Source organism: Porites lutea, chromosome 11, assembly GCF_958299795.1.
Source record: "Porites lutea chromosome 11, jaPorLute2.1, whole genome shotgun sequence".
Taxonomy (NCBI): domain Eukaryota; kingdom Metazoa; phylum Cnidaria; class Anthozoa; order Scleractinia; family Poritidae; genus Porites; species Porites lutea.
In genome coordinates, this window is record NC_133211.1 from 23,291,180 (window position 1) to 23,298,358 (window position 7,179).

A 7,179-nucleotide genomic window follows, 5' to 3' on the forward strand; every position below is an offset into this window, starting at 1 on the left:
GATTTCCACTCAAGGCCAGTTCGCCCCATGTAAGGAAACCCAAGACTATTCAGGATTCCAAAGCCCAGGATTCCGGATTCCACAGCAAGAATTTCAAGTGCTGGATTCAGGATTCCACAAGAAAAAATTTTCCGGATTCCTTTACATGGGGCGAGCCAGTGCTCAGTACACAACTTTAAAACGGCCTATTATGCACATCGAAGGGGATCACATCGCCTCGATCTGCATAATTCTTTACATCATACGAAAGCCAAATTCAGTAGTTACCGAGAGGTTTATTATTCATTCAAAATAAATTATCCCTGAGCTGCTGCGCCGCTTATTTGCATGAGGTCTGTGCGTCCCTTTTGTACGGTCAAGTAACTTGTAACCGCCCACGTTTGATATATTTAAATTTTAACATGGCTCCGAGGCTTTAGGGACAAAATTACAAATTTTTCACAACTCCATTGTCTCGTAATTCCCAGAAGAGACTTGAGCCCAAAGAAAACCAAACCAAATATAGAATCAACAACACCAGAAAGGCACGGAGTCATGTTATACATATTGTCGAACGTGGGCTATTGCCGTCAGTCGTCGATTAACAGCAAGCTGAAAACTCTTCTCAGTCAACAACTTATTTTGATGTTACACGCGTTAAATGAAGTTCCCGTTGAAATGGTGAAAACTTGTCTCGGGTAGAAGGGTTACCATCCCAACCGAGTCAAAATTTAGCAAGCGTTTATATGACACTTCTCTGCCTGAGACAACAACGCTCGAGCAAGCTCTGCAAGTTAAAAGGTTGTCTGGATAGCGCTCGCACATGCTTTCATTGTCTTTACCCCGCTGAGTGAGCCCAAAATTTTATATGGAGAGAAGTTGGGCCGACTATGTGGGTGACCCTACCATATCAATATATCAGCCGTTGAGGAACCGGGAAGAATCAACTGTTCTGCTCCTCTGTACCTGAAACACGCGTAAAGAAAAACATCACCATGCCCTCCATACAGGGGCACCCAATGGGCGGAATCTGTTCCTCAAAATATCTGTTCTACAGGCAAATTTTATGTTGGCTGGGGCGATGCGGAAGAAGTAATATGGAAGGAAAGTGTTGCTGGGAAAAAGATAATGGAAGTTGTCAGAGTGGATGTGATTTTTATAATAGCTGCTGTGCTGTGTCCTATCCATCAGAAACCCCCAAACTTGCCAGTAATGTCTGGACATAATTCTTCTGGTAAACGTCCCGTTAAGTCAGGTCGTAGGTGCACCTTGCTGGCTTGGAACATTTCCATCAGTCTTGCTGGGAGTGAGGAACAGGTAAATTTTTCCCAGCAATCTCCACAAATGCTTAAAATGGCTTCAGAAAGATTTATTCATGCTTTGTCATGTTGTTGTTGTTGTTAGGTCTTTTTCTCAAAATTACCCTTTGGGCGCCCCTGCATATAGACATACCTGCCCAGGTCAATTATTAACTGAAGCAATATTTTTCACTCTAATTTCACCCTTGTAATATTTTCCTTCTTTGCATTTTTTCTTCTTTTTTTTTTCAAGATCTATCATCTGTCAAAATACCGTAACCTACGGTTCATGACCCATGGGCTTATACAGAAGTCAAATCCATAATTATTCTTCTAGATACGCCGATGACTGTCCTCATGTCTTTAGAACAAAGATGAAAAAAAATTACAATCCTATAATAGTATATATTTATCTAGGGCTAAAAGCGAAGCTCTCGATAATATTTATAGTTTGTTCAAACAAAATATAAAATCCTGTAATGCTGAGCGGCGAAGGCATGCAACGCCGGAAAACGTGAAAAACCGCAATAGGTCTAATTAGCAAAAGCAACTTTGCACGTGCAGCACACTTTTTTTGTACATTTCTTTGCCGTTGTTTTGTACGACTAAAACGCGAAACTTCCAGAACCTTCTTAGTTACACGTTTTATGGAGGAAATGTCGTACGTGTTCCCGTTCACTTTCACTGCCGCTCATTTTCACCTTGCATTGGTCGCCGCTAGCATTTCTCTTTTTGTTACCGCCGCTACAAAATTTTCATCTTGTTCCTCCAACAAAAAAATGTCTCCTTTGTTTTTCTCTAAATTCCTGTCGCCCTTTTTCTCGTTGAGCTTCGCTGGCCAGCCGCCCACTTTCTCTTTTTCTCTGTGTTTTTCTTGCTCCATATTCCAAATTTGTGGACATGACAATTTATCTAAGCTTAATACTTTAGACAACACGGATAAAGAATTAATTTCCGCTTCCCGTTTTCGTCTTTGTTGATTCTTTTGTTGTCTCTGCTTTACAAGACGCCGGTGGCTATGCGATTTCCCGCCAAAATAACCTCGAGTTGCATTTGGGTTACCATGCCTGTTCATTGAGTTTTTTTACATTGGTATGCCTGTGGTGCGGACGGACAGTCTCTGGGGCGGGCGGTCGGTGTACGGTCACGAATTTTCTCGGATGGGTAGATTACTTCATTTTCTTACCCATGGTGCTCCGCTGGCGCGCTTCGTGCGCGAGAACTCCGCTACTAAGGACCGAACAGAAGTAGTATAGGGTGCACCACGGTTTCCACTTTTTTGAGCAGGAATCTCATTAGCGTGAGCAGGAATACATTAACGCCGATGACGTCATAGGCTATTGTCTTGATCTCATGAATAAAATGCGGTGGATTTAATTAAGTATACTGGTATAACCGGTTTGACAGGTTTTAGTTATTTTCGGAAGATGATGTCATATGTATTCCGGGGTACTATGATGTCATAGTTGTTTTGATTGGTTGACCGGAATTTGAAAGACGCTCATTGGCTGTCTCGTTTGACGAAGCATTCTAAACTTGTCTGTGACTTAAAATCACGGAGGCGTCATGTAATTATGCAAGTCCTATTTCCTGCTGCTGTGATTGTCCTAGTTCCGGTTCACTGACTTTTGGCGGGCAAATCGTGCATATTAATGAGGACAAAGACAAACTAGCTCTTTTTAGCACGAAATACAATGTTTTACTTACTCCTCGAAAAGGCCAAAAGGCTAAAATCAGACCATCACATTTGAGTTTGGCCATATAGGCCTGATTTTAGCCTCTTGGCCTTTTCGAGAAAAACGATAAAAATGAGGAGGTGGAGGAGGTGGAGGAGGAGGAGGAGGAGGAGGAGGGAAAACAATAAAAATGAGGAGGAGGAGGAGGGAAAACAATAAAAATGAGGAGGAGGAGGAGGGAAATCAATAAAAATGAGGAGGAGGAGGAGGGAAAACAAAAATGAGGAGGAGGAGGAGGGAAAACAATAAAAATGAGGAGGAGGAGGGAAAACAATAAAAATGAGGAGGAGGAGGGAAAATAATAAAAATTGTGGAGGAGAGAATAAAAACATTGAGGAGGGAAAATAATAAAATTGTGGAGAAGGGATTGAGGAGAGAGATAAAATTGAAAAGGGAGAGGGGTAAGTAAAACATTGTATTTCGTGCTAAAAAGAGCTAGTTTGTCTTTGCCCTCATTAATATGCACGATTTGCCCGCCAAAAGTCAGTGAACCGGAACTAGGACAATCACAGCAGCAGGAAATAGGACTTGCATAATTACATTACGCCTCCGTGATTTTAAGTCACAGACAAGTTTAGAATGCTTCGTCAAACGAGACAGCCAATGAGCGTCTTTCAAATTCCGGTCACCCAATCAAAACAACAATGACATCATAGTACCCCGGAATACATATGACATCATCTTCCGAAAATAACTAAAACCTGTCAAACCGGTTATACCAGTATACTTAATTAAATCCACCGCATTTTATTCATGAGATCAAGACAATAGCCTATGACGTCATCGGCGTTAATGTATTCCTGCTCACGCTAATGAGATTCCTGCTCAAAAAAGTGGAAAACGTGGTGCACCCTATACTACTAACAGACCGAAATTGTGGAACTCTTTACCGCACTGAATAATAAGATGAAACAACATAAGAATCTTTAAATGTTTACTTACATGAATCATATTTATTAAGTAATTAATTAACAGAATAGTCCTTTTAACTTTTTCTTAATATTTTCTATACACTTGTAAGTTACTTTATTATGTGCTGTTCTTTATTTATAATCAATAACTATAATAAAATCTAATGTAAAGAGTCTCACCTATAAGCCTTCATGGTTTCTTGAGACTTCGTCACCTTTTGACTGAAGACTTTTTCAAAATGTACATATTTCTTGTGATGTAACGTTTTTTCCCTTTCATTTATATGTAAAAAAAAGGAATTAATAATCAATAAATCAATAAATATTTAAGGAGGGCTTATAAACGGAAGGGCTTATATCCGCGCGAGTGGGCTTATAACCGGAATTGAAATAGCGTATCAAAATAAGCCAGAGCAGTGCGTTTTACCTTTACTGGTTTTTAATTAAGCTTCAAAACTTCATAATAAATCAAATTCGTTCCAATACATTTGGAGGGGGCTTAAAATGGAATCCCCCCACCGCCCCATGAGAAAAACCGCAAAGCCCATATATACGGCTTCTCCGGTCTTCTGAAACGACCGGTTGTGCAATACAAAAAATGGAGGCGTTAACACAACCACCGAGACCGCGCTTCGGGGGTCTTAGAAAATACTTCAAACATGTAAAACACAGGTTGGCGGCTGTCACATTAAGACTAGTTTTTGTTTCTCCTGCGTATTACAGTTAAGGGGTGATGGGGGACGAGGAACTGGCAAACAAGGTATATTGTGGGAGATGTGCAAATGGCGAATGCATTTGGGCAACTTGCAAGTATTTTTTGGGCAAATGGATTACCGCCCCCGCTGGCAAAAAATTGCCCGTACGCCTATGGGTTCGATTGATGTATCCCTGGGGGATTTAAGCGTATAACACCTAATCTAAAGTAAGGAAAAGTCGAACATTATGCTTGTTAGCGATACTTTTATTGGTATTGGCATGTAAAAATGTAAAAAAGGGAATTGGAAAAAGCTAAAAAAAATAGGAATGAATTAGACAGACGCATCCAGTCGGAAGAAAGTCAGGCTGAAGAAGGAAACACCTCTACAGTGACAAATTTGCCTTCACTCATCTCAAGATACCTTTTCCCGCATTCTGCTTCAGTGAGCAAACAAAACGAAATGAGGTCGAGGCTCGGATGGACAATTGCATACGAATAACTGTATTTTGTCCACCTGAACCTCGGCTCGAGTTGGTGCCTTGGTTTGCCTGAGGCATGCGCGAAATGATAACTGAAATGTCTCGTCGGATTCTGGATAAGTGTTTTCAGGTTTATAGTCGAACCATTAAACGGTCTTAAACGTAATAATCTGTTCATGGTTTCCTTCAGCAGCATAATTAAAAATATAAAACTGTTCTAGTGAGGCCTTAAACTGCTGTTTTAAAAAAGCAAAATTCAAAATCCAAGCTTTCGCCGATCAACGGCACCATCAGGGATGAGAAAATATTCCGCGTGCCCTATATACATGCAAAGAAGGCGTAGGGTGAAATGTTTAAAAGATGTCGTGACGTACGTATGAAAGCTATAGAAATAAACCGTGAGTGGAATACAACGCTCTAATGATGGAATGTCTCTAGACAAGGACCTCTAAAAGCGCTTAAGAATGGTCTGTAAAATACTAAAATAGAAAGTCTGCGAATTCACTACATTCCTCCCGGGAATTGAGTGTGGGCTTGCACTTTCTAATGTAAAATGCTTCCTGAAGGCGTAGATTAGCGGGATCGTTTTCGCTCGTAATAATCTTGACCTCAATGCCTTTATAGTCTTTGTTCTGGCAGGAATAGAGATGTTTTTTCACAGAGGAGTTTTCATTATTGAGATGTTCTTTTACGCGTGGTTATTTGCATGGCTAATTCCAATTTCCCTTTTTTGTTTTTGTTTTTGTTTTTGTCTGTTTGTTTGTTTGTTATTTTTGCTGTTTTGTATGACAACAAATTTGCAATAAGGAGTATATTAAGTTGGTTTGACCAATTTAAAATATGCAAGATGGTTGGTAATCGCCCGTAAGGGCATTTGGATTCCGGAATCCGGGAAATTTTTGTTCGACATGCAATCCGGAATCCAGCAAATTTTTCTTGTGGAATCCAAAATTAAATCCAGGACTTTGGAATTCGAATTACGGCTCAAGCAATCAAGAATCCTACTAAGGACTGGAATCTGGAATCCAAGTTTCACGGCCAGAGAATCCGGAATCCAGTATCGGAATTCAGAACCCTAGACGTTCTTGGAATCCCTTACATGGGGCGATTGGTAAGGACTGTAAAAACACCTGTTTAAGTAGGATAATTCTCAAAGTAGGTCATGTCATGTTCTCGAGGGAATTTTTTCTTTGTCTTTCTTAAATTGCTCATAAATATGCACTTGGATAAGGGAAAATCTCTAGAGTGACAGGCACATCACATGCCAAAAATACGAGCTAAAAATATCTATAATCATGATAATTGCAGTAATGTCATGAGACTCAAAATAAACAGAGTGCAGAGAGCTGGAGAGAGGCCTGCGGACATTAACCAGGTCTAGGGTGATAGAACACCTTTGAGGAAGTGCAGAGACCATTTAAAAACAGATTGCAATTATAAATTACAGTTTTTACTAAATAAACGGACTGCTTCATCGTCAAATGAAAATAGAAATTCCTGGTTCAAAAAGAGCTAATGACATTGTGTACATGTAATAGAAAGGCAAACTTTCAAGTGGGAGCATTGGCCCATTAATCTGACGAGGCAATTTTCTCTGGTAATACAAGCCGGATGGAAGAGGAGAGCATGTGGCCACCATGTGATGCTGCGGTGACTGCGGCCTCAGGGAATATTAGTCTAATGTTATTCAGTATCAATTATAGATTATTGTCACACATATATGCCAACTCTCGCAGATACGGCGCTGATCTCCCGCTCTTCCGTGCGGGTGACCAAAATTTCCGCGGTTGCTATTTAAATTTACAAATAGCAACTGCATGAGATCAAAGTATTTCGATCCAAATCTAAGAGAGTTGGCCCTAAAGGTCAGTTTCTAGAATAATCCTTGAAATAACGTACGTTTAGCGCAACCGTGGCCAAACAAAAAACAGTCCATAATGTTTTCAGAAACTGTATAAAAGGACAAAAATGTCGCTTGACAGCTTTTATTGCTTATGCAAATTAAAGATATCATGCACACATTTTACAGCCTGATAAACAAGGCTAAGAAAAACATCTAGGATTTCATGTCATTCTGTC